This window comes from Amblyomma americanum, chromosome 1 (genome assembly GCF_052857255.1).
Source record: "Amblyomma americanum isolate KBUSLIRL-KWMA chromosome 1, ASM5285725v1, whole genome shotgun sequence".
Taxonomy (NCBI): domain Eukaryota; kingdom Metazoa; phylum Arthropoda; class Arachnida; order Ixodida; family Ixodidae; genus Amblyomma; species Amblyomma americanum.
This window is the reverse complement of record NC_135497.1, coordinates 515,704,416-515,732,039: the sequence shown is the minus strand read 5'-3', so window position 1 is coordinate 515,732,039 and position 27,624 is coordinate 515,704,416.

The window sequence follows — 27,624 nt, the reverse complement described above, 5'->3', positions numbered from 1 at the left end:
ATTTATTGATATTTAATGGGGCGCGTCGATTGCGCCGAGTGCAAACGTCGGCGGCGGCGCGCCGATGCCACGCACACACCTCTAGCCGCTGCTGCCAAAAAAAAAAAAGCTGCAACCGAAAAATTTCGTTTAGTGCATGTTTCGCGAGTGCCTTGTACGCGCGAGGAACGAAAACAGGCTTTGGAGAGCATACTTTGCGAACCAGTGCGACGCAGATCAGCGCTTGCGCCTGAAATCAACTGCCAGTGTTACACGGGCTCAATACGCGAGTTATGTGCAGCTGTGCTAATTTTTCAACGCGATGTGTTACGACCCACACTTTCGCAGAAAATGTCAACAGTTGCGCGAATGTCATGGTGTCCGGCAGGGCACGGGAGATCATATTTGGTCACGGTTGTGGCTTGATTTGACGTTTGCCTCCGCTTAGGACAATATGCTCTGCCTGGCAGCTAGTGCATTGCTTCATGCTCGTAGATTACGGGGTCCTGCAACAACTGTTCCGTTCAAATTGGTGCAACTTAAGCGTCTGCATTGAAGCTGAATACTGAATTTAAAAGCGAACTCCTTTATTGAAGACTTTACAGTGGTTCTTGACAACGCTATTTTTCTTAGCGTACGAAAGAGCACGCACGCTAAATTCAAGAAATAGCGTACGTAACGCGCACGTACGCTAAAACTCGATTTGGAATAGCGTTTGGCGCATGTGCAGTACGAAGCTCGCTATTTTATAGCGTACGCTATTCCTTTGCGTATATCTGCGTACGCTATAATAAAACTCTCTATTAGTATATGCTTCGTCAGCACTGCCCGTTGTGGGCAGTATTTTTGGGGTTGTGTGTTATATTTTAAAAATGATTCTGTATAGTGACACTAACTAGGTACATTTGAAAAATGTTCACCTAATATGTCTGCTTCTTTTATATTTTTCTGTACACCAGGGGCTGTGTGAAGAGGAACCGTTAGCAGAGTAGCGACGATCTAGTTTGAATACTGCCTCTCACATTTTTCTTAACAACAAATAATGTACTTGCGCAAAGAGCACAGGACACAACAAAGTAACACATACGACAAGAACAGAGCGCAACTTCCAACAAGTTTATTAAGAACAGGCAACTTGAATATATACCGGATTTGGCCAACAGAAAGATTACAAAACCAAAAGAAAGATAAGCCACGTGCGCAGTTTATACCAGGATGCCGCCGCCAAGGGTACAACCAACACCAGATATCATTCTGTCCAACTGATATGATACTCAAAACATAACAAGCAAAACATAAAACCAAAAAGAGAAACTGAAGATTCATGAGGTGAACTATGAACGCGGGGAATATGACATATTTTAGCAAAGCAGTGTCAAAAATGCCATAACAAAAGCAGTCAAACATGAAAATGATACCTGTCAACGGGTAAACTATCCTCGTTGCAAAAGCAGTGTCAATAAAGCGAGTGTGAAACGCTAAAAACATTAAGCCACAGAGATAACCGCACCGAGTTTCACCGACGTAAAGCAACCTAGAGGACATCGAATTTACACATGTCCATCTAATAATGTTTTCTCTTTGTCGAGCAGAACAACTGAAGCAGTACTAACGCATTCGTCACCGGTGTTATAAATATGAAAAGCCTCAATTATTTCTCTCCGATGTTTAGTCTTAGCATGGGCCAGAATCGTGGTATTGGTAAAGATTGGCTTGCATCCATGCTCTACAGTATGCTCTGGTAGGCGGCGTCTTTCATTATTTTTTATTGTCCTCTCGTGCTCTTAAGTGTCTCGTTGACGCACTTTCCCGTTTGTCCGATATATACGCAACCACAGGTTAACGGAATTCGATATACGACGTTGGTGGCGCATTGGACGTTATGATTATCGTGCTTCTTTTCACATGACTCTCGCTTCTTAGACAGGACAGTACAAATACTAGAAAGCTTACTGGGGCGGGAAAAACAACCTTTACGTCATATCTATGGCCTATCTTCTTCAAGTTGTGGGAAATTCTATGGATTCTATGTATTCTATGTATTCTATGGATTCTGTGGATTCTGTGGATTCTATGGACAACAGGGCACGTCTTCCTTTCTTCTCTTAGTCCCTCCTTTATCCCTTCCTTTAGGGCGCGGTTGAGGTGTCCACCTATATGTGAGACAGATACTGCCCCATCTCGTTTCCCCCAGAACGAAATTTGAAACCCCCGCCTCCTCATAGCGCTATTGGGTTGTCTTCTGACCCAGATAATCACTTATTCGCGTTTATTTAAGGCCAAAGCCTTTATAGGCTCGTGACTCGCCAGAGGGGATGTTCACAGAAAATTGCCACTCTATATCTGTCAAACTGATGACGGCATTGAGGTAAGGTAGCAAAGCAACTACAGCATACTAATAATAAGGATTGGTTTTTGGGGAAAATAAATGGCGCAGTATCTGTCTCATACATCGTTCGACACCTGAATCGCGGCGTAAGGGAAGGGGAAAGGAGGTAGTAAAAGAAGAAAGGAAGAAAGAGGTGCCGTAGTGCAGGGCTCCTGGATAATTTCGACCGTATGGGGATCTTTAACGTGCACTGACATCGCACAGCACAAGGGCGCCTTATCGTTTGTCCTCCATAGCAGTCAGAAACAATCTGGAAGCAGTTGCGCGCAGCCGGGATCAATCAGGATAAGTCTGGTGGCAACACAAACGTGTGGCTGATGAGCGTGTGACGTCATTGAGTGGAACCACCATCGTTCTAGAGGACAGCTCCCCAACCAATCTGGCCAGATGCCTCCTAAACGCTAATCAGGAAAGATGCCTCCGAAACGCTCTTTCTAGCCTTGAATCAACATCTTCACCACACATCCGTGACACAAGCAGTAACACCGCACAAAAGGCTTTCGCCTCTCCGCACTCTTGGTCAACTAAGTGCGCCCTGAAATTTGTCAACAGAGTGTTTAGACTGCGGAAAAATTATAGACTGTGTACAAGATTGGATTCAGTGCGAAAGCACGGTATTTTTTTGGAAAGACTGTTTCTGCTGGTATTTCATGCATGAACTATTGAACTGAGACAGATAAATGATGACTAAATCGATTTTCTCTTTTTGTAGCGAACACGCAAAAAAGTAGTTTCCTTGGGTCACGACCTCCTGATTAGTAGTGCATAGAAAGCTACGATGAGTGGGCAGTGCCGCGGGACGGACCGCGCGCTAGGCAGATACAAGTAAAAGACGATTTTACTATAGACTCTGAACATCGGGGTTAGTGCTTTCGGACTCGTAAGACAACAGTGGCTGCTAGATCATTTGCTTAGTGCAAGCGGGCTGCGGTGTCGGCGAAGTGTGCCGGGAAAGCGATCGAACCAACGACCGCAAGCGCAAGAATGCCGAGTATGTAAGTATGTCAGGGATAAGGCACCAAAACGAGCCTGTGAGACGCCCAACCAGGCAGTATCCTGTGAAACGTCAAAATGGACCGGACAATCAAGACACCTCAGCCGCTAATGCCCAAAAGCTTCGCGTATTAAAGCGCTAAGACAGTAAATTAAGATCTATACTTTTTGATCCTACACCTGCGGAAGCAGCATTTCAAATTCAGCGCACATGTTGTATTCGTACCACGGTGTTGACCTTCGCCCACGGAAGGATTCTAATGATGCAATTGATAGGGTATGTTCCATTCGTTTATACGATATAGCTTCGTTATCACCATACGGGCTCAGTGCTACCGATACGGTCCTACTTCAACCTGGACTGATAGTAATGCTAGCCTATGTAAGCTTTCTGTTGCTATGCTACGTAGAAGGACAACCACTGCGGATAGAGATCGTCCTGTATTAGCTTAGACACAATTTCTATATCATCTCATAAATAATTGTCGGGATCCTTGGGGCCCACCACACTTGCGTAGACACACTGAATTTTTATTTCATTTTCGCAGTGTGGGCATTTGAATAAACAGGAGCCTCCAAACACTCCATGGAGCTTGTGGGAGACTTCACAAATCATACCTCCCTGGTTCCGTCAGAGCACCATCGCGAGCAGCGTCTGTGCTCGAAAGGAAGAATCGGGGACCTCGTGATGTGTCTGGCGTATTTCGACGGATTATTTCCGAGCTCTGTGCCCTGTCTCGGAGTAGAGTCGCTGCAATCCAAGGCTGCTTGGCGTCGTCCTCAGCGGCGGTCGTGTTTAAAAAAGGCATTTGTGTGTTGTGCAACGTCAGTGCAAGTTAAAGATCCCAGGCTGATCGAAAGTATTCCGCAGCACTCCACTAGGGCACCACTTTCTCTCTTTTGGAACAGAAGGTCTACTCCACCCATTCAAAATATGAATGCCATGTTGCTCTTAAAAATGACCTTTAAGCGGTGCAGGTGGGGGGAACAACCTGGTCACGTGCCTGTGTGGTTAAGCGCCCATCCTGCCATGTCTTTCTGTGTTCTCGTCTAATATGCAGCGCTGTTTAATTCGAAGAAAAGAAAAGCGCGGCTACTTTCCACAAATGTCAGCGCGGTGCTGGCAAGGCGGCGTCACGGCTGCGCGCTTGTTCCATTTGGAAAGCAGCTATACAGTGACGTCTTAATGCTTTTGTGCTCGATATTCGCAGAAGTTTGAAGCCGAAAAAGTTCTACGCTATATATCGTAGTCTATGAAGAACCAGTCCTTTGTGGTGCGTTGCAGCAGCGATCTCAGCGCTAACGTCGAGCCCTGCACCAGCAGCGGTTTCAATTACGGAAAAGGCTTAACCGCGTAGCCTGTGTCATTTTCCCGGTCTCTTCGCAGCTCCATTTTTGTGCTCTGGGGCTAGATTCTCTAACTGTCTATTAGGAAAATTGTCAAAAACTTTTCACAAAGGTGTCAATAAGAGTCGCTCCTATTGGTCGGTTGTGGCCAGCGGCCATATTGCTTTTTTGAGTCATAGGTGGCTGCTAATGACGTTACAGATATGGCAGAAGTGATGACGTTGCACACCTAATTATGCAGCCGCTTATTGACAGTTTTTTGTCACAGTTTTGAGGCTGTCAATTTGACAGTTGAGTTTGCGACAGAAAATGGCGGCGGTGTACGCGGCCATACGACTGAGGCGAATGCGCTGGCGTGATCAACGGCGAAGGAGGGCGCACGAAGACGCGTTTGACTTGCCGGACGAGCTGTTTCGACGCCTTTTTCGACTGGAGAAACAGACTGTGGAGTGGCTATGCGACGAACTCGCCGATGAACTGGGAGGTTTGCGTGCGAGTGCGCTGTCGGTGCGGCGGCAGGTGCTGTGTGCACTGCGTTTCTTTTTCACGGGCGGCTTTCTGGCTGCCGTTGGTAGCGAGGCGCATGTCTGCTTCGCACAACCGGCGATGAGCAAATGCGTACTGGGTGTGTTGGTGACAATTTGTAAGGTTAGTGCGCAGAAGGGGTGGGTGCCGTCATCACCTCTGTGACACACAGCTACATATAAATAAGGCACGCTTATGCTGCCAAAGCACTTTGTTTTCCCAGCAAATGGCGCTTCGTGGTCGTCTTCTGTTTCCCAAGGGGAAAGAAACAAACAACCACAAATCACATACTGCAACACCTCACCTTTTGGTATTTTTGTAATCGATCAAAAGAGCCGAACAACACAGACTTCAACAAGTTGTCTTCGTCGACTTCGTACCAAGCGCTTCTTGCAAGTTGGCTCGGTACTCACGTAGCCTTCACTGCATTCATATAAATTTTTCTGCACACTTAGGTCAACTGCGCAGTAGCTCGATTCCAGACACCACGCAAAAAAACAATAACACGCCGTGAAACAGCTGCTTTAGTGAAAAGCGGTCTTTTAACTGCCGTCAGCACACCCCCGCGGCACCGAAAGTTACCCACCAGTCAATTGAAAAGCACAACTTCGAACGCTTTCTGTTTTGCTTAGTATTTTCGAACTTTAAACACAATGTTTTGACAAAATAAAATATTAGTTATTTTCATCGTTGCTTATTTCTTATTTGTTTTTACAAAAAAATTAAGCACACGGTCCCTCGAAAGCTCTCGGGGCGCTGCCCTGCTGTAATTGGCTGATTCCTCGTTGCGTCACGTGGTGATGTCTCATCGTATCGTCATTTTGACGTCACTGTCAATAACTTCTGACAGAATTTGTCACAGTTGCGTAATCTAGCCCCTGGAGTCAAAATAAATATGTTCTTTTGTGCTTACACTTGCTTAATGTTTTTGCGTAATGTGCTTAATGATTTTGCAATTTCAGCTTTGATAACGTTATTTGATTGACAGCAGAGGCGGTTACTTCCTGCTAACGGACTCATCCGGCGGAATCATGAGCCATTGAAGGCTTTCGCCTAAAAACGTCGATGAATTTAGAAAAAAGCGATTAGAAGATTGGTGGCTCAAAAGCAGAGAGGTGACATAGGATTAGAGGTGTAGGGAAACGTATTTAAAGAAAATGACGAATATTGACAGTCAACAAGGCCGTTAAACAAAAATAACGAAAAAGAGCCGAGTACGGTGCCAACCGCAACCACCCCGTTCCAAAGGGGACGCTGCTACCTTCCATCCGTGTTCGTTCCATCCAGATCCTTTACCCCCGTAGCCTGGTCGCGAGGGTGCAGAAATACAGTCCACAACTTCGTCTCACAGTCACCTTCTTGTTTAGTTAACAAGAAAAAGCTTTAACAGCGCGCTACTTTTTGTCACGAACGAATTCTATGTGGCGGTCACTGCAGACTTGAGTTGTATCCGGCTGTTCGCAACTTCCATAGATTATAGGAGGCACCACTGATATTCCAACATGGCTGCCAGAGAGAGATAATCCCATGTCCGGGCTAGCCTTGTGCTGTGTTGCGGTACGGTGCCAGAGGCTGCGTTAAAATGTTCGTGAGAGCGTGCTTCTTATAGGTGGAGGAGCTCTCAACGCAGGCCCTGTTTTGTGCTGTGGCTCGAAGATATGCATAATAGCCTCAGTCATCGTACAAGCTTTCTGTGCGCGGGCACCGAAGGGCCGATGAAAAGCACCCAGCGGAAGTGTGAATAGTCTGGTTTGCAAAAAAAAAAAAACATTCGACAGCGTCAGCAAGGAGCGGCAGGTGCGACGCGCACTGCAGCGGCTCTAATCGCGGGAAGAAAGGCAGCGGAGATATAGCAGCGGATAGAACACTGATACGAAGAAAACTTCCGGGTTTTATCGTATTCATGCTACTCGTGGATGCCAGAGGTACAAGCTGTTGGCTGCCTGTGCCTCTGTTTTGCACCCGATTTGAGCACAAATGCCGTAGCACTGGTTGCCTACAAAAGCAAAACCTAAAAAAAGAAACATTTGTACAAAGTAGCATTGACAGTCTGCAGTGCGCACTTCAATCCCGCTGATTTATTTTCGAGCATTACGGGCAGCCAGCGATTTTTACTGTCATAACTTGTGAACAAGCCCCGATGGAAATATTTTTCAGCAGCAGTCGCTTCATAAGCGAGGCACCACGGGCTTTAAAGAGAAGCCGCGCTATTAGTATTTCAGTGCCGCGAATGTTGCGGATTAAGCTTCACTTCACCGTAAAGTTAAACAGATTTCGAATTATGTGCGCATTCGCCACCTATATTGATTGCTAGTGTTGCATGCGTTGAATCATGCAAGAGACATGTTTTTTTTTTATTTCTAACAAATTGCCTCTATGGTCAAGCGGTCGCTCCTGAAAAATGCTGCCTTCAAGGGCAGTTCAATTCACAAATTTCATCAGTCAATGTGGCTGCTCCAGCGGTACACTAGAAGGATAATTGGGGCAGACTTGGCCGCTCAAAAATGCCACCTTCTTGGTCAGAGGTTCCGCAGTTCGAACCTTGCATATGCTACAAACTTAAACCGTGTGCAAAAGCGAGGATGACTGAAAGAACACAACAAACAAGACCGCTGCAGCGCCAGTGATGTCATTTGCATGTCTTCGTTGTCACCGTTCCAACACGCTGCTTTAAGTTGTCAAGATGAGTAAGTGACTTGCACCCCACCCCCCCACCCCCCGAGATTATAAATAACTTGATTATCTACTCCTCTTGAGCTTAGATTTAGAGGGAACGTACGCAGATTTTTGATTCCTTTCACTGGAGAGATCAAGCACTGCAGTAAACTGAAAATGCGATTGGGTTTGGTTTCTGCCCATATTGTGCGCTTTACAGGCGCGCTTGAATGTTATGTGGACGTATTGCCGTCGTTCCGTGAAAAAGCGCCACGAAAAACTCATTATAATGCTAAATGCGCTGCACGATCGAAATAACAGTACAGAAGTTGAGCGGGAGACGAAGGCCGAGGGCGGACGCCTTCCGCCGATATCACTCCTCCGGCAGTTCTGGAGCCATCTTCGTGACTGCTGACCAGCGCCCCACATAGGTTAAAGCGCGACTGAGGTGTCCACTGTCAAGGTGTCAGTTTTGCGCCTTCCCTGTGCTTCCGAAGAAAATTGAAGATTGGTTTTAGGAAATCAAATGGAGCAGTAACTGCCTCACATGACCGGCGATATATTGGTGACGTCTTTAGTATATCGAATTGATGATTGATTGGTGAGATCATAGGTTGTGTGGCGTCATAATTTACTAGTCACGTGACTATGTTTAATTGCTTATACGTCAGTAATTACTGATGTCATCACAATACGAATTTGATATTTGTAATCCTCTAGGTGTGTAGAACGCGTTAGACAGCAACATTAACTAATGAATTTAACATTTAGTTATTGTTAGGCTTGAATTTAATTGACTATAATTTATTAACTGATTAAGTCATGATCTACCTAATGACATATTCGTAACGGGATCAATTAGTAGAACATATTATACACCAATATCGCATAATTTGGTTAATATTTCGCTATGGTTAGGCTTAAAATGGCGGCTTTGACGTCCGCACTCGACAGCTCACAATTTCCTATCTCATGGCGACCGGGCACCTACCGTCTTGAGGTAAAGAAAGATGGCCCTGCAAAGAGTCGAAAACTTTTTCGGCAGAAAAATGGTCAAAAATATCCGACCTCAACGCTCGCCGTGATGTACTGGAAGGTAGCCGAATCATGTGTTAAAACATTGCATGGACGACAGATTGCGCTACCAAATACCTAACGCTTGTTACTTCAGCGACTTCCAGACGGTGGCTTAATATTTTTGGGGGAAAGGAAATGGACCAGCCGCGGTTGCTCAATGGTTAAGGCGTTCGCAGCTGAGCTGGAGTACCCAGGTTCGAACCCGACAGTGGTGGCCACATTTCGATGGAAGCGAAGCACTAAAGGCGGCCGTGTGCTGTGCGATGTCAGTGTACGTTAATTGTCCCCAGGTGGGCGAAATTATTCCGGAGGCCTTGCGCGCTGGACAGTTTAAAGGGTCGCTGAAAAGGGTTTTTGAGGTTAGCTATAATACGCTTGCAATATGTAGAGTACAGACCACCGAGTAAAACATGCCGTGTACCGGACGTCAGAAGCGGACTGATCATTTACACTATATTTTGAAAAATTCGGGCTTCCATGCATCGCGGCGACCTGCGGTGCCGAGCTTTCGACGAATCTGCGCGCAACGAACCATGCAGCGCTCGTTACATCAGCAGCGGACGGCTGACATTGATTCACCCTGACGTCTCTTTTTGACCTCACACAGCTACACTGGCTGCAGCTGTAAGCTCTGTCCACTCCCTCCCCACCCTCCTCCAGAGCGCGTCGGCAGCCGGCGGAGGAGCACCGACGGAGGAATTGAAAGAAGGAGAAAGAGGTACGTAGTGGGGGGTCTCCGGAATAATTTCGACCACCCGGGGATCTTTAACGTGCACTAACATCGCACAGCACACGGGCGCCTTTGCGTTTCACCTCCATCGAAACACGGCCGCTGCGGACGGGTTCGAACCCGGGTACTCCCGATCAGTAGCCGAGCGCTCTAACCACTGAGCCACGGCGGCGGGTAGACAAGAAACTACAAAATATTGTTTCTGTGTGCATATATGTGTGCACGAACAGGATAGGTGCGACGGCAAAGTGGGAGCGAATCAAGCAGACGAAGCGACTTCATTTTAAGTACAGTCGCGACAAAAAGACATTAGCCCGTATTTAACTCTGCCTGAACTGATGTGTGGAGTGCGAATGCTCGGTGACGTAAATGGTGGCGCCACAATCGAAACAATAGCAATGTGTTGGCGCAAATCTCAAAGCCGTGGACTACTTTCTTGGAGGTGGCCCGAGCGGAATTTTTGTGAAGGACGCGGTCAGATTTGGAGGTCACCATCGTGTCAGGAATGGTTAATTATCGTTGGACATCGATCGTGGTCCAAATCGGTCATGGTCCAGTTTCGAGGGCTAGGGAGACCCGAGCCAAATGCTTGTAGTCACAATTTTTATGGCAACCAGCGATGCACAAGCAAGCTATATATGCACAGTGGCTAGATGTAGGCTTAACATTGGCGTCAAAGTGGCCATGACAATGAGCGATGCACTAACCTAATTTTTGCTCAACTTTCGCGTCACAGTTGGTTTGGTAGCGAGCGATACAGATGTACGGTGTCCCAAGCACAAGCGACATGCACAACAAAGATTTGTGCTCTGCTCTGACGATCATACGAGTACTTTCGTAATAAATGATTCTGTGCCGTGACCCAGGAGCGGCAGATATCAACGCTTGGCACTGTGATTACGCATATTCTGATAGCAAAGTGACAGATGTGTTCGCGAAGCATCGCGCTGCGCCAGCCGCACGGTGTGATCTTCGTCATCCTGATGACGTCAGTTTGATAATGTTTTTTTTTTTCTTCGCGACTGCACATCATTCGAACCGTTATACTGTCGCCGTGTCGGCTACGCGCACTCTTCCCCTTGCCACCTGGCTGAGGGACCAACGGAGTGCCTGGGACATCACGGCTGATAAGTTCGCTGGGACGTCACGGCGAACGCTCAGATGCCAACGATAAGATGGGAAGGACGGCTTTATCGAAAGGAAGCGCGAAAGAGATTTGAATTGAATTTCTGCCGCTTTTCTGAGCGCGCATAGCTCTATAGTATTTAACAGAGACCGTCGTCTACGCCCGATCTACGCACGAGGTCACCTCTTTCACTTTCCCTTCTTTCACACTCCTTCATTCCGTCACTTGCGGCAGCGCTGAGGTGCCCGCCGAGAAGTGGGACCGCTACGGCGTCTTTGCTTTCTAGAAAAGCAGTTCTCTCGCTCGGGAGCCAGACGTGGACGAATGGCCTCATTTTTACTTTTCCTCCCTCACCCTTACCCGCCGCGGTGGGTCAGTGGTTAGAGCGCTCGGCTACTGATCCGGAGTTCCCGGGTTCGAACCCGGCCGCGGCGGCTCCGTCCCGAAGGTGGCCAACGCTAAGGCGCCCGTGTGCTGTGCGATGTCAGAGCAGGTTAAAGAGCTCCAGGTGGTCGAAATTATTCCGGGGCCTTCCACTGCGGCACCTCTTCCTTCCTTTCTTCTTTCACTCCCTCCTTTATCCCTTCCCTTACGACGCGGTTCAGGTGTCCAACGATATATGAGGCGGATCCTGCGCCACTTCCTTTCCCAAAAAAACTAATTATTATTTTTATTATGTATGCTGTGCGATGTCCGCGGTGCGACGTCCGCGATACCCGCCGCTGTGGCTCAGTAGTTAGAGCGCTCGGCTACTGATCCGGAGTTCCCGGGTTCGAATCCGACCGCGGCGGCTGCGTCTCGAAGGTGGCAAAACGCTAAGGCGCCAGTGTGCTGTGCGATGTCAGAGCACGTTAAAGAGATCCAGGTGGTCGAAGTTATTCCGGGGCCCTTCACTGTGGCACCTCTTCTTTCCTTTCTTCTTTCACTCCCTCCTTTATCCCTTCCCTTACGACGCTGTTCAGGCGTCCAACGATATATGAGGCAGATCCTGCGTCACTTCCTTTCCCCAAAAATCTAATTATTATTTTTATTACGTATGCTGTGCGATGTCCGCGGTGCGACGTCCGCGATACCCGCCGCTGTGGCTCTAGTGGTTAGCCGCTCGGCTACTGATCCGGAGTTCCCGGGTTCGATCCCGACCGCGGAGGCTGCGTTTTTAAGGAGGCGAAACGCTACGGCGCCCGTGTGTTCTGCGATGTCAGAGCACGTTAAAGATCTCCAGGTGGTCGAAATTATTCCGGCGCCCTCCACTGCAGCATCTCTGTTTTCCTCTCGTATTTCACTTGCCCTTTATCCCTTCCCTTACGGCGCGGTTCAGGTGTCCAACTATATATGAGACAGATACTGCGCCACTTCTATTCCCCAAAAACCAACGAGTATTATTAAATTTATTCCCTTACGCTCATTTTTCATCTGTGGCGCTGCTCGCCCTCGCCCTCATTTTGAAAACTTTCCGGCCCTCCCTCACCCTCACCCTGACTTCAAAAAGTTTTCTGGGCCTCCATCGCCTCACCCTCACTTACAGTCGTTTTAAAACGAGTTTTTGTAACCGGCAACTTCTGGGGACATTACTGAGTAATAAACATATAATGCACGCCTTTAAGGCAATATTGGACGGGAGCCTAGATGTTTATACTGTTGTGTGTGCGTGTACGTGTCTGTGTGTGTTGTTCGAGATAATACGTGAGAAAAAACCGAGACAGTAACGAGTCGAGACCCAAAATATCACTGTGCCTTTACTTCTGGCATGCACTGCATGTATACATGGGGCCTGGACTTATAACATTTCATTGTTATCTGCATGCACTAATGAAATGAGTCAGCGCGTTGTGTCTGTGTACAAAAACTGATGTACGCCAAGGATATTTAAAAAACTGTGCGGCAGCCTTTACAACGAAAATAGACTTACAACAAGAAAAGTGGGTAACTCGCTTAATTACCGTTACCTGATGACATTGCGATAGCACTGGGTCTCCATAAATTCACTGCCTCTTATCTCCCGTCATATCGCGCACCTTGCTGCATGCTCGTTTGATGACGCTTTCTCGTCATTGGACAACAGCAGCAGCTTGACAGACTGCCAGTTCAACACGCGTGAGCGCGGGTATGTGCCGATGACGCCGACATTGCAAGCACAGCTCGAGAGCTTGGCAGTTCGTACAGACAGGATGTAAACATTTCTCTCAAGTAATTGTTCATGTGCAGGAAGTGTATGAACCGACCTACTTTCAACCGGAGTGGCACTCCGTCTTGATGATGCGCTCAGTCTTACCTCACGTCTAGTGCTCTGTTGCTCTGACTTTTTGCGAATTGTGCCGTGGCGCTTCCTGAAAGCTCTGTAAAAAATTTAGTTAATGCAAATAGAGTATATTTTCAATGTAACAAATACCATGCCGAAACAAAGCTGTGGCAATGGCGTAATGCCTTACGCAGCGGCCAGCTGAACTAATTTTTTTAACGCCGTCGCGAGTTAGAATCCCGCTCCCCCATCTGTGAAGTTTTTATTTCTTTAGTGTCTTCCCCCAATGCAATGCCGACATTCCGCTGCAGTAAGGCTCTTATGCAGTTGCTTTAAAACGTTATACAAGCCAAAAAATCAAACGGGTCGGTAAAATGCAGCATTTGGGCTGAATAATGGTAATCGCTAACTCCCCTAGACTGGAGTGAACGATTCCTGTGGTTGCCATATTACTGCCCTAGCGCTTCCACTCTATCGAAAAGAGGTTGTTTGTCTGTTCGAAGCCTACTTAGCACGTGGATTACCTTGGCCACTTGATATTGTGATGTCATTACAAGCTGCCCACCGGATTGTGAGCAAGCTGCCCACTGTGGCAGTTCAATTAATGATTAGTCGCGAGAGATTCCTCAGGAGACAACTCCCTCGCGTACTCTTGGAGAGCGTTTATGCATACAGACCGGTCGTCCATGTCCAGCTTGAACATTGCTCTGTGTCGCCGGCGTAGGATGCACCGATGCGTCTAGGCAATCGCGCTTCTATCGAGCGGGAGTGTCTGTATCATGCGATCGGAAATGGCCCTTTTTATAGCAAGCTGTCTGAAAGCCATTGTCTGATCTGCCTTATCTGGCTGCAAGTTGCAGCGTTAGGCTGATGAGAGGTAGCGAATTTCTTGCGTTGGTGAAGCTGCCCGTTAGAAAAACTAGTGGTTTTTGAGGAAAGGAAATGGAGATGTAACTGTCTCAGTAGTCGGTGAACACCTCAACCATGCCGTAAGGGAAGGGGATGAAGGTGGGAATGAAAGAAGAGACATAGTAGTGCCATAGTGGAGGGCTCCGGGAAAATTTCGACCGCCTGGAGATCTTTACCGTGTATTCACACCGCCCAACACACGGGTGGCTGTGCGCTTCGCCTGCATCGAAACGCAGCCGCCGCGGTCGGGTTCGAACCCGGCTACTCCGGCTCACTAGTATGCACGCCTTTGCGGGTGCTGGCTCCCCAATGCATGCCCGAGGCCATGCGTGGTGTGTGCCTCGCTTTTTTTCCCGCTCACCGCTTTTACGCGATAACTGTAGCTGGCACACTCAAACGAAATTTGTGGAACTGCGTCGACGACGCCTCGCAGTGACTTGAGCCGCGGGAGGGAGTTTTTTAGAGGATATTAAAGGCACCGAAACTCTCACTTCACGGTGGGAACCTCAACTGCGCCGTAAGGAATGGCAGTAAGATGGGATTGAACGAAGAGAGAACAAAATGTCTGGCGTGTTGCAAATGGGTCGCAAGCCCCAAGGGTAGCGTTGGCCTGGCGGCCTGGGGCACAGCTGGAAACATCCGAAGGTCCTGGCAAAGGATGAGTCGACTGCCAACAGAACAACTTGTTTATTCTTGCATCGCAAAGGAGCAGCCGGTCAGGGCGACCACGTTACTCGACGGAAGAAATCGAAGCCTCTCTTTGGCGTCCGGGGCAGCTGCCTTTATACCCTCGGAGTCGAGGGCAAGAAGGAACATCTCGGGATGAGGCGCACGAGACGGCGACGCACGGATACGTTGAGATGTGACGTGACGCGTCCGCCAGGCCGGCGCCGGTCAGACCTCCTCGCCTCCCACTTGGGGAGCTCCTCTCCCCGGCTGCCGCGCTTTGACAAGCGTGGGCACCAACATGCACACACACACACAGGCGCACAAAGAGACACGTGGCATTGAAACCTGCCTGGACGCGCTTGGCGGGAGGCGTTGCGGCAGCGCTGAACGGGCAAAATGACCGCCACTTTGAACGAAGCCCCGGCGTCCGTTGCATCCGCGCCGGCTATACCGAGCGTCGTAGGAGATCCCGATGGTCAGGGGACTGCATCCGCTGTCCGGAGGGATGCCGCTCGATGATGCTCGTAATCGAAATCGGTCGTCCCTCGGCGTTGCCTGAGCGCAGCGCACAGAGAAGGCCTCGTTCTCAGGTTCAGGTTCACACAGGACACTGCAAAGTGACTTCGGGAGAGTTGCCATTTTTGTTCTCGTTCCCAGCAAGCGTTAGAACTACGCCGAAACGCAACCGCTCAGTCAGCAAGCACGACACAACCCTCACTAAGCTCTGCCAGGCTCTTTCCCCTTTTATACTACTGCCTAGTTCCTTACAGTAGTCAAGCAGCACTCAGAACGCGTCCACAAATGGAAAAATTGCACTAGGAAGCACGTCATCACTTTGAAACACTAAACAAAAGCAATATGTTAAAAATCCTGCCTAAGGAAGAAAACATCAGTAACAAACAACTTTGAGGCGGATTCCTACGTTAGGGGCCTCGACTTAAGCCATCGGCGTTACCGTTGAGACCCCTTTTTGTAACGCACCTCAATGGAATATTGTTGCAAAGCGAGGCTCCAGCGCAGGAGGCGGCCATTTTTGGGAGAGATGGTCTGCAGGCATTGGAGATGGCAGTGATCCGTCTCAATGATAAACCTCGAGCCGGCTAGCTAGCATGACAATTTCTGAATGGCCCACACGAGACACGCACACTCTTTCTCGGTGGCGCTGTACGCCTGCTTACGACAGGTCAGCTTACGACTAGCATACAGGACGGGGTGTTCCACTTCTCCATTTTCCCGTTGGCACAGTACAACGCCCATGCCTCGCTCACTAGCATCGCACTGAACAACGAACCCTTTTGTGTAGTCTGGCGATCGTAGAACAGGCTGGCTTGTTAGGGCGCTGAAAGCTCTTGCCCTTGTCTCGCCCCAGACGACTGTTTGGGGCTCTGTTTTTCTTAGAGCATCCGTCAGGGGAGCCGCGATATCGGAGTACCTGGGGATGTACCTCTGATAGTAGCCGGCGACACCTAAGAACGACCGAATATCGGTCTTCGTGCGCGGTTGCGGGAAGTCTCGCACAGCGGCCACCTTTATTTCAGAGGGGCGGCGATGACCCTGTGCAATCACGTGACCGAGGTAGACAACCTCGGCCTGTGCTAATTGGCACTTGGGAGCCTTGACTGTCAAGCCCGCTTCGCGCAGGCGGGTTAGCACTGCCCGCAAGTGTGCCATATGCTCAGACCAGGATGCGGAGAATATCGCTACGTCGTCTAAATGCGGCAAAGCGAATTTTTCCTGTCCCCGCAACACTTTGTCCATGAGGCTTGAAAAGCCGTATGGCGCGTTCTTCAAACCAAAACTCAAAAATTTAGGACGGAATGTTCCCATTGGTGAAATGAACGCCGCATACCTACTAGCCTCTTCTGTAAGTGGAACCTGCCAATAACCCCTGACAAGATCTAAAGTGGAAATAAACTGAGCGCTACTAACTTTCTCAAGGCGCTCCTCGATGTTAGGGATCGGATAAATTTGATCCTTAGTGATGGAATTAAGCCTGCGGTAGTCGACGCAAGGACGAGGTTCCTTGCCCGGTACCTCAAATAAAATCAAAGGGGAGGTATAATCACTCTCACCCGCCTCAATAACACCGAGCTGTAGCATTTTCTTTACCTCAGCCTTCATAATATTGCGCTGGCGGGGTGACACCCGGTACGCCTTGGATCGTACTGGCTCTGGGGAGGTAAGTTCTATTTCATGAGTAAGGACAGAAGTCCTACCAGGCCCCTCAGAGAACTGACCTTGAAACTCTTGTAAGAGTTGGTGTAGTTCGGTTTTCTGCTCAGGCGACAGCGGTGCTTTACTGACAAAGTCACTAATGACCTGATCGGTGTCTTCCCTGTTCGTCACTGAGCCTAGTCCCGGAAGCTCGACCGGAAGCTCTTCGGGAACGTTTACCATCATACACACCACTGCTTCCCGTTGTGTATAGGGTTTGAGCAGATTACAGTGGTAAACTTGCTGTGCTTTCCGTTTTCCTGGCAGACTCACCACGTAGTTAACGTCCGACAGTTTTTGAACAATCTGTGCTGGGCCCTCCCACTGCACGTCGAGTTTGTTTTTTAGCGATGTGCGCAATATCATTACCTCATCGCCCACCTCAAAACGACGGGCCCTAGCTGTCCGATCATAATAAACCTTGGCCCTCTGCTGGGCCTTTGCCATTGCTTCACCTGACAACTCCTGTGCCCTTCTTAAGCGTTCGAGGAGCCTAAGCACGTACTCGACCACGACTGGGTCGTCGCCCCTGCCTTCCCACGAATCTCGAAGCATGCGAAGCGGAGACCGCAGCGAGCGACCGTACACCAGCTCAGCTGGCGAAAACCCCGTAGCCGCATGCGGCGCGGTCCTTAATGCAAACATCACCCCAGGCAGACACAGCTCCCAATCACTTTGTTGTTCAAAACACAATGCTCTCAACACGCGCTTCATGACGGAGTGGAGCTTCTCAACGGAATTCGACTGTGGGTGGTACACTGAGCTGTGTAACAGCTTTACCCCACACCTTTCGAGAAAGGCTGTCGTCAAAGCGCTAGTAAACACTGTGCCCTGATCTGACTGGATTTCCGCAGGAAAACCAACTCGCGCAAATATGGACAGTAGTGCATTGACTATCTCAACTGAGCTGTGTTCTTTAAGCGGCACTGCTTCAGGGATCTTTGTCGCTGGGCAGATCACAATCAAAATGTGTCTGTACCCCGTGGCTGTTACCGGCAGAGGTCCCACTATATCCATAACGAACCGTCTAAATGGCTCCGTAATGATAGGTACCAACTTCAACGGCGCCCTCGATTTGTCCCCTGGTTTTCCAACCCGCTGACAGGTGTCACATGTCCTCACAAAGTGTTCTGCGTCACGAAAACACCCTGGCCAATAGTACTCTTGCAAGAGACGGTACTTAGTCTTCTTAACTCCTAGGTGTCCGGACCACGAACCCCCATGCGACAAGCGCAACAGATCCTGACGGTAGCATTGAGGCACGATCAGCTGATCGAACTCCACTCCTCTGCGGTCTAGATACTTCCGGTACAGGACCCCACCTCTTTCCACAAAACGAGCATTTTTCTTGGCGATACCTTCCTTGACATTGCAGCGCATGTTTTCTGGGCTGCCATCCTTTTTTTTCTCGGCTATCAAAGCCGACCGGCTGACTTTTAGCAACCTATTAAGTCCATCTGACGTAGGCGCGATGAGCAAATCTGCAGATAGCTCTTCCAGCTTTCCCGTGTCGGGCATTTCCTCTCCAGTACCTGGTGCCTTCAACGCTACAGGCTCAATTTTATTCAGTTCGGACGTGCTCTGAATATCAGCTTGCTGCGCCTCCGACCCTTTCTCATTGTTCGACAACGTCGGCCCCGCAACTACCGCCTTTGCAGCGAGCTCCCGAACTCTCGATCTGGTTAAGGCCTGAACGCTAGCCTCACCAAATAAAAGCCCCTTCTCGCGCAGGAGGTGATCGGACCTGTTCGAAAAAAGGTACGGGTACTGGGGGGGGGGGGGGGGGGGCAGCATAGATGACACTGCGGCCTCCGTCTCAAGTGCTCCGAAAGGTCCTTCAATAAGCACTTTTGCTACGGGCAGACACGCGCTATGAGCTTCCACGGCTTGCTTGATCCATGCGCACTCGCCCGTGAACATATCGGGTTCTACGTAAGAGGGGTGAACTACATCCATTGTAGCTGCGGAATCACGAAGCACTCGGCACTCTTTCCCGTTCACGAGGAAGTCTCGCATGTAAGGCTCGATAAGCTTCATGTTCTCGTCAGTGCTGCATAATGACAAAAACACGACTTTTGTTTTTGTTTCTGGACACTGCGCCGAAAAGTGACCCGGCTTCTGGCACGTATAACACACGCGCGCTTGCCTCGTCTCGAACCGCTTTCTGCGTTCGGCTTCGGCTGCCGCCGTCTCCTTACGTTCGGTCGGACTGCTTTCACTCGCATCCGCACTACGTGTGTCCCCCCTTGCTCTCATGGGTGTGAACTTCGGCCTCTCAGACTTGGAGCCAAATTCACCCTTTTGACCGTCCTTAGCTCCGCGAGCCCGACGCGTCACAAACTCCTCGGCTAGCTCGGCGGCTCTAGCCACTGTACTAACGTCTGGCCTATCCAAGACCCAGTACCACACGTTCTCAGGTAACCGACTATAAAACTGTTCCAGCCCGAAACACTGCAGAATTTTCTCGTGGTCACCAAACGCTTTCTCTTCTTTGAGCCACTCGTGCATGTTTGACATAAGCCTGTAGGCAAACTCTGTATATGACTCACTTCTGCCTTTTTCATTTTCCCGAAACTTCCGAAGGAACGCCTCCGCTGACAGCCTGTACTTTTTTAGCAGACTCGATTTCACTTGGTCGAAATCCTCTGCCTCCTCTCTCTTCAAGCGAGCGACTACGTCGGCCGCCTCGCCGGGTAACAAAGTGAGCAAGCGCTGTGGCCACGTTTCCCGAGAGAACCCCTGCTTCTCGCACGTTCGCTCAAAGTTAACCAGGAACAAACCAATGTCCTCTCCAAGCTTAAAGGGCCGCATCAGGTCAGTCATTTTGAACGATACTCGTTCTCCTGCACCGTGTGCCTGACTTCCATTACGAGCGCGTTCCATCTCTACCTCCAGACGCTTCATTTCCAAAGCGTGTTGACGGTCGCGCTCTTCTTTCTCTTTATCTTTTTGTTCTTTAAGTTCGCGCTCGTCTTTCTCTTTTTGCTCTTTACGTTCGCGCTCGTCTTTCTCTTTTTGCTCTTTACGCTCGCGCTCCTGTCTTTTTGCCCTCTCCTCAATGGTCTCAAGGCATTCCGACAGCTCGTCATCCTCAGCCTCCAACTCAAGAATAGCCCTTAGCAGTTCTGGTTTTCTGAGTTTGTCTGAGACATCCAGACCCAAATCTCTTGCAAGCTCCAGCAATTTCAGTTTGCGCAACGACTTCCAATCCATGGCTGCTCCGAATGCTGCTTTCTCTACTGCCTACTATTGCCTTGCCGCAAACTAACCCGGCCGCAACGACAACCACAATTACCAGCTCTGTTTCTGACACTAACAAAAGCCTGGCAAAACTCAGAAGAAGAAAGTCCCGCACTCACCAAACCTCGCAGCCAAGAATTCAGCGCAGTCGTTCCGCTGCAGGCAACCAGTCATCACACAGGGCTCGTTGCACTGCTCCCGGATGGTCGTTGTGCTGCTCAGCATACAGATGACCGCATATCTTCGCTGCTGGCCTCCGTTGTCGCGATCCCACCGCTGGCAACCAGTTGTTGCAAATGGGTCGCAAGCCCCAAGGGTAGCGTTGGCCTGGCGGCCTGGGGCACAGCTGGAAACATCCGAAGGTCCTGGCAAAGGATGAGTCGACTGCCAACAGAACAACTTGTCTATTCTTGCATCGCAAAAGAGCAGCCGGTTAGGGCGGCCACGTTACTCGACGGAAGAAATCGAAGCCTCTCTTTGGCGTCCGGGGCAGCTGCCTTTATACTCTCGGAGTCGAGGGCAAGAAGGAACGGCTCGGGATGAGGCGCACGAGACGGCGACGCACGGACACGTTGAGACGTGACGTGACGCGTTCGCCGGGCCGGAGCCGGTCAGACCTCCTCGCCTCCCAGTTGGGGAGCTCCTCTCCCCGGCTGCCGCGCTTTGACAAGCGTGCGCACCAACATGCACACACACACACGCACACAAAGAGACACGTGGCATTGAAACCTGCCTGGACGCGCTTGGCGGGAGGCGTTGCGGCAGCGCTGAACGGGCCAAAATGACCGCCACTTTGAACGAAGGCCCGGCCTCCATTGCATCCGCGCCGGCTATACCGCGCGTCGTAGGCGAAACGTAACAGGCGGTCTAGCATTCCTAAGCACGAAATATTGTGTGAAAGGACGGTTTTCTGCAGATCAGCACAACCGACACCTACTTCAAAGCGCGAATGAGGTGTCCATTGACCCAGAGAGCCAGCTATGCACCTTTCCTTTCTGAAAATCAACGCCAATGAACACAACACCCTTCGTGGTGGCTCAGCGGTTAGTGCGCTCGTCTACTGAGTTGGAGTACCAGGATTCGAACTCGACCGCGGCGGCCGCGCTTCAGGCGCCTGTGTGCTGTGCGATGTCAGTGCCCGTTAAAGATCCCAAGGTGGTCGAATGTATTCTGACACCTCCACTACGGCACGTCTTTCTGTTTTCATCCTTTCTCTCCATCTTCCTCTCTTCCCTTACGGCGCTGTTCAGATATCCACCGACATATGTGAGATAATTACCGTCCCATTTCATTTCCTCAAAAAAAAACAATTTTCATTTTTAATGGGCCCAGTGAACACTGGAGCCCTTTTGCTCCAGTGCCGCGCTTCGGCCACAACGCTGCCGACGCCAGTGCATGCAGCGAACATCTGTTATTACCTCGGATCCCCAGTCTCATTGCAACGGCCCCGCGTTATTATCACGAGATATTGTGCGCCCGCCGTACGTGATTTTCGTGAGGTTTAGGGCACACACGCCGTCCCCGCTTGCTTTAGCGGCCTCACGAAGGCACCCCGCAGAGGCTTTTCGTCTTTCCCTTATGAGAAAGGAGAGAACTCGTCTCCACAGCCCGGGAGGAGGCGGGAGCTGTGCACTTAGTGGCCACTGCGTGCAAGCGGCCCCTGCCCAGCACTTTGTGCGGCCTACGTCAGGTGGAAGGTGCTTTAGGACGTGCAGCATTGGGGTACTGCCAAGCGCTTCGAAGCGTGTCTCCGGTGCTCTGCGCGTGGGCGGGGGCCGCAGCCCGCAGGCATGCCCGCTTCTGCATGGCAGTAGTGGGTGGTTGTGGAGTACGAGACTAGGCCCAGTCTAAAAGAAAAGGTGCCAGTGTGCTGTGCGATTTCACTGCACATTAAGAACCCCAGATGGTCGAAATTATTCAGTAGCACTCTAATACAGCACCAAGTTCTCTCCCTTATTTCAGTATAACTTCATCCCTTTCCTCGCGGAGCGCTTGAGGTATCCACAGAGAACGAGGAAATTGCCGTAATCATTCGAATATAGGCCGGCCTCAATTCTAAGCCGAGCGCAGAAATTGAACGCAAAAAAACTTCCTCGAACGTAAGCGGTCAAAAAAATTGGTCGTGGTTTAGCTCTGGTTAAACTTGAAGTGACGCGATAGCAACAGCTGGCCGTGTGGAACATACTCAGTTGAATTGCAAAGTCAGTTTTTACCGCTCCGTTTCTCGGGAAGTTCTTTCTTCATCTTCGTCCCACTAGACACGGCGCATGTGCATAGCTTTTGCAATTTGGTTTCGCCGACGCGCCGCACCGCCAGCAGCAGCAGCTCCTCCGCATCACGTGACCAGCCACGTGGCTGGACACATGACCAGACACGGCGCCGTGCAACCGTCAGCTGTTCCGCACCACGTGACCAACCACGTGACAGCGTGGCGGCGCAGCCACGGAGTGGAGCCGCTGCCACAGGGTAGCGGCGCCGCGACCGCCATGGCGCCGCCACGCTGAAGGCTCGAAATGCTACCGTAAAGTAGCTATCGTCTCAAAAATGGAATTCAGAACCACAACAGGGACACCACAAAAACATTTATTTCCACGCTTACTTGCACTCGTCACCGCTGTCCTCCTTCTCTCTGTCGTCTTCGTACAGCGCACTATCTTCTGTTCTATCAAGTGAACTAGAAATGTTGCACTGTAAGACTGGCCTTCAGCTTTGGAATCTTCAGAGGCTGTCGCTTAACGAAGAAGACGACGAGAAACGCCGAACGCTCCGAAGCTCGAGCGCCGAACGCTCCGTCCCTCGTGCGTGCTCTGGACTGACCAACGTTTTACCTGCACCATACCATGGCCAATCCCCCACCGTGGGTATGTGCCGCCATCTTTTCAGGCAACAACAACATACTGTACCGCTGGTTGTTAGCGACGCTGTGCTTTGAAAGACGTTCCTTATTACGGTAATGGCGGAACGAGTGCTCAACCAAGCTTTCAGGAATGTCATGCCATTGACAAGTGCTCTTGACATCCGCGATTTCACGGATGACTTTAACCCTGAGTGCAGGTTCTGTGGCGAAAGAGCCACATATCATCACATATTATGCGAATGTAACGAACCTCCACAGCAGGAGTACAAATTCCTTTCCTTGAGCAATGGGAGGCTGTTCTGGTAATTTCAGACCCGGAGGTTCTAGCCTTGGCCGCCGAGTGCTCCGCTAAAGTCGCCGCTAGCCTGGGGCTGGAGGCCATCTGGCGCGGACAATGTGCTTCTGCATTTTGACAAAATATACGTTTTCCAATTCAATCACGAATCTGTTGTAGTTGTCCAGTGCTGATTCCACATCGGGATGGCAGTCTTTCTTTTGGCCCGTGGTCACGGGGTTCGTCACGTGTTTGGTCACGTGATGCGGAGCGCCGGCGAAAACTACCTGCAACAGCTGTGCTGTAAAGTGGGAAGACGATGAAGAAGGAACGCCCAGAGAAACGGAGCGGCGAAAGACTGACTTTGCAAATCAACTCAGCAAGTTCCACTCGGACAGCCGGAAGCAAAAGGTGAAGTCTTTGTAAAAAAAAAGAAATTGGCGGTGGTTTAGCTCTGGTTAAACCTGGAGTGGCGCGATAGCTACAGCTATCACTGCGCCAGCTTTTCGAGCCGTCAGCGGGCCGCAAGTTTGACCTTGATGTTGCTGTAGGTCAGCAGGACCGGAAATTTGACCTTGAATCTAGCTAGAGTTCAAACGAGGAGCATAACTGGTGGAGGTCAGGTTGGACACATGACGACCGCTAAAGCAGCTACACTAGCGGCTGTTGCACCAAATATCTCGACTTTGACCTTGACCGTAGACCTTTGCCATTTGACTTTTGGCTTTCACCTTCAGTCAAACGGGAAAGCGTCTGCCGGCATCGCATGCGCATGTCATGAAAGTGGCTTCTGCATAAAACGCCAGTGCACTTTCATGCGTTCGGTGGAACGCTAGGTGTGATCGATGCGACGCCTGCCGTGGGGAGTGGCAGATGTGCGCTCCGTTACCGCGCCCCGCCGCAGTGGCTCGTGGTTAGCGCACTCGGCTAGTTTTCCGGAGTTGCGGCGTTCGAACCGAATCGCGGCGTCTGCGTTGCCATGGAGGGGAAACGCTAAGGCGCCCGTGTGCTGTTCGATGTCAGTGCACGTTAAAGATCCCCAGGTGGTCAAAATTATTCCGGAGCAATCCAGTACGGCACCTCTTTCTTCCTTTCGTCTTTCACGTACTCCCTCCTTTATCCCTTCCCTTACGACGCGGTTCAGGTGTCCAACGATATGAGACGATATGAGACAGATACAACGCTATTTCGTTTCCACAAAAAAAAACAATTATTATTATTATTTATAAATAGCCGCTGTACTTTGATGCGTTGAGACTAACGCTAGGTGTGTTCGATGCGACGCCTGCCGCGAAAACCGCCAGTCGCTCGACCACAATCGTAAGCAGGGAGATGAAATGCAAATTTTGTTTTGGGGAAAGGAAACCGCGCAGTTTCTGTCTCACATATCAGCTACATCTGAGCGGCGCCGAAAGGGAAGGGATAAAGTAGGGAGTGAAAGAAGAAAGGACGAAAGAGGTTCTGTAGTGGTGGGCTTTGGAATAATTTGGAACGCCTGCGGATCTTTAACGTGCACTGATATCGCACGGCACCAGGGCAGCTGTTCTTTTCGACGAGGATTAACGAGAGCTAAAGTAGCAGCATTTTTTTGTAAATCTGTCGTCCTAGATTGCAATAAATAAGGTAATCCCGTTCATTGCTTCATGCGGTCCAGGTGCAGAACTGTTGACCGCAGAGCATTTGCAGGTGCAGTTTCTTTAAAAGACTTACGTTATTTGCAAAATAGAACGAAACGGCGCGCTCTGCTATTTTCCGCACATCAGTGAGTCGTTGCATTTAGCAAACGTTTCTAGTCTATGATTAACACATATTATCGCGCCTCCGGTGATAACGAGCAGGTACAAAGAACCGGAGTGGTTGGCTTAATGACCACTATCAGCAGTGCGTCATTCACTAGCAGTACGTTCTCCAGTCGTGTGTCGACTTACTTATCCACCGCTTTTCCTGTCAGTGAATTTTTTTTCAAAACGGAAGAAGTCGATTTGTTGAAAGCAAGAACAGCCATGCTGCACGTGATCAGTTTTCAGAAAACGTGATAAGATATTCCATTTGTAATATGAGTGCCTTTGACACGAAGGGAAATGTACCAATGCGTTTGGCTGTGGTTCCTTCGGTGGCGTGCCTATCATATTCAGTATTTCTTCAGGTCAGTGGTTGGAAGCCCCGTGGCGAGAACTGTAATGCAGAGTCTACGTAGAGTGCACGCCTGTTGGCGTTCGCATCTGCTCGCCTCGTAGTCGAATGTTTATAAGCTACGTTAGACCACTGACAGCATGATATTAATCCTCTGCGCGGCAAATGTTGAGCACATGCAGTGACTGTGCGTGACAATACACCTGGGGAGTGTAACTCGCTAAACTGCACCCTGGCCTAGTGACGATGGCATTGCAGTTTAACTGCGTTCACGGAACAGAATTCGCTGGCCGAGTATGCGGCCTCGCCGGCAGTGTTTGCAAAGCCATCGTATGTGAAGAAAGCACACACAAGCTTAATTTACTTGTCCCTCTCGCCCCACAGTGTGGGCACTGATTATGCGACCTCAGGTCTCGGTAAACGTGTTAAGCCCATACAGGGTTCAAAATGCTTTGGTTTTTAGCCGCCTCCACGCGACAGCTTCTCTATATTATTTTGGGTATGGTGCGGGTACCAGCCTAGGTCTCAGTTTGAATGGTCAACAATTTCCCCGTAATTTTGCAGGCACTCCTCTTTCCCCCAGTGCTCGGAGGGCTCTACGGCTACCCGGAAATAGAGAACTTGGGCTAGCTCGTGAGCCGCCTCTTTACCAGGTACGGCGGCGTGTGCGGGTGTCCAAAACAAATGAATTTTCCTAGCCAGTAGTTGTTGGCTAAGGATCTTGGCCACTTCTGGTGAGATCCTGACTCTTCCAAATTTTTGGATGGCAATTCTACTGACGGTTTCTACGAATTTTGCTTTTGTTCCTGCGCAGGCAAGCGCTAGTGCTATTGCAGCCTCTTTCACTCGGTCCATGTTCTCCGTAGCCGCTACCTTGCGGGAGATGCTCTCCGCGCTCACAGCGAAAGCGTCTCGTCGCTGTGCTATTTTGTCGCTGTGCCGTTCTGTCCGGCATGCTGTTTTTTTCTCTATGCTTTATTGTCGCCATGCTGTTTTGTCGCCATGCTGTTTTTTTCTCTGTGCTGTTCTGTCGCTGTGTCGTTTTTTCCCTGTGCTCCTTCGTCGCTGCGCTGTTTTTTTGTACGCTGTTTTGAAGCATGCTGTTTTGTCGTGTGATGTTCTTTCGGGTCCCCACCTTACACGTGTACAGCACAGCGTGCTTGTGATCGCAATATTTTTTGAAGATGACACATGCCCCTGTTCCGTGGACAAATACGGGACGTGCCCGGGCTTGTGGTGTTATAAGCGAACGGGATATCATGTAAATAAAAATTGTGGCCCTAATTCTCTCAACACGTAGACTCCAGCGTCCTTTAATAGGACGTGCGCGTGATAATGGATGGAGAAAAACATATCGCCTAGCTCATCGCTGTTGGTAAGTTTGATGTGATACCTTATGAAACCAAAGATTCCGTCGCAGATTATCTTGTGTGTACAGCAATCTGTTCTCTAACAGGGTCATTTGTACAAATCGATAAAAAGTGCAACCAGCAGATAAAGCGGGCGTCGCAAGACCCCGCTTCGGAGAGCGGTGACCAGGTAAGTGTCCCGAATACACGTGGTGTACCTGACAGAAAGGGACAGGCCTGCCCTATTTATATTTCGTATAATTTTCGAGACCTCTTTTATTTCGGGATCTACTAGGGTTAGAGCAGTCGCACTGGTGTTGTGGAAATTAGCTTTTTACATTATTTTTACTGAACCAGAATGGTTGTTTAATAGCTGCTGGGCATTTTTGGTTTGTTTTTTTCCTGGCCCTACCAAGCATCCCGTGAAGCGAAATTGGTGGCATTAATTCCTAAAATTTTGGTTCAGAAGACTTTCCCTTGTCTGTGTTGTATACTGGGTCAAAATATTCCTTCTAGTGCTTGTGGTTCCTGAGAAAACGGGTCAAATGTTGCAAAATTTGTTTTGAGATAACTGGCTTTTAAGTGAAGAAAAGAGCTTTATTACGAAATCACCCTGAAAAAATACACATTGATATATCATTTAAATAGTCATCAGCCAGGTAGTCCTCTCCACAATGATTGCTTTTCTCATTTATTTGCTTCCTTACTTTCTGGGCAAAGCGCGTGCATAAGGGACACTGGGCACACACGTTCGAAATTAATGACTGGTAGGCACAGGAGTCATGCCTGATTTCCCGGACAAAGACAGTAATGTGTTCTGCGCGATGATGTGCAGTCGGCCCGGGGGGTAGTATATTCTGCGCTCTCTTCGCTAAATGTACATTTCCTAACAGTGTTCTCTTTCCGTTAAAACTCAAGC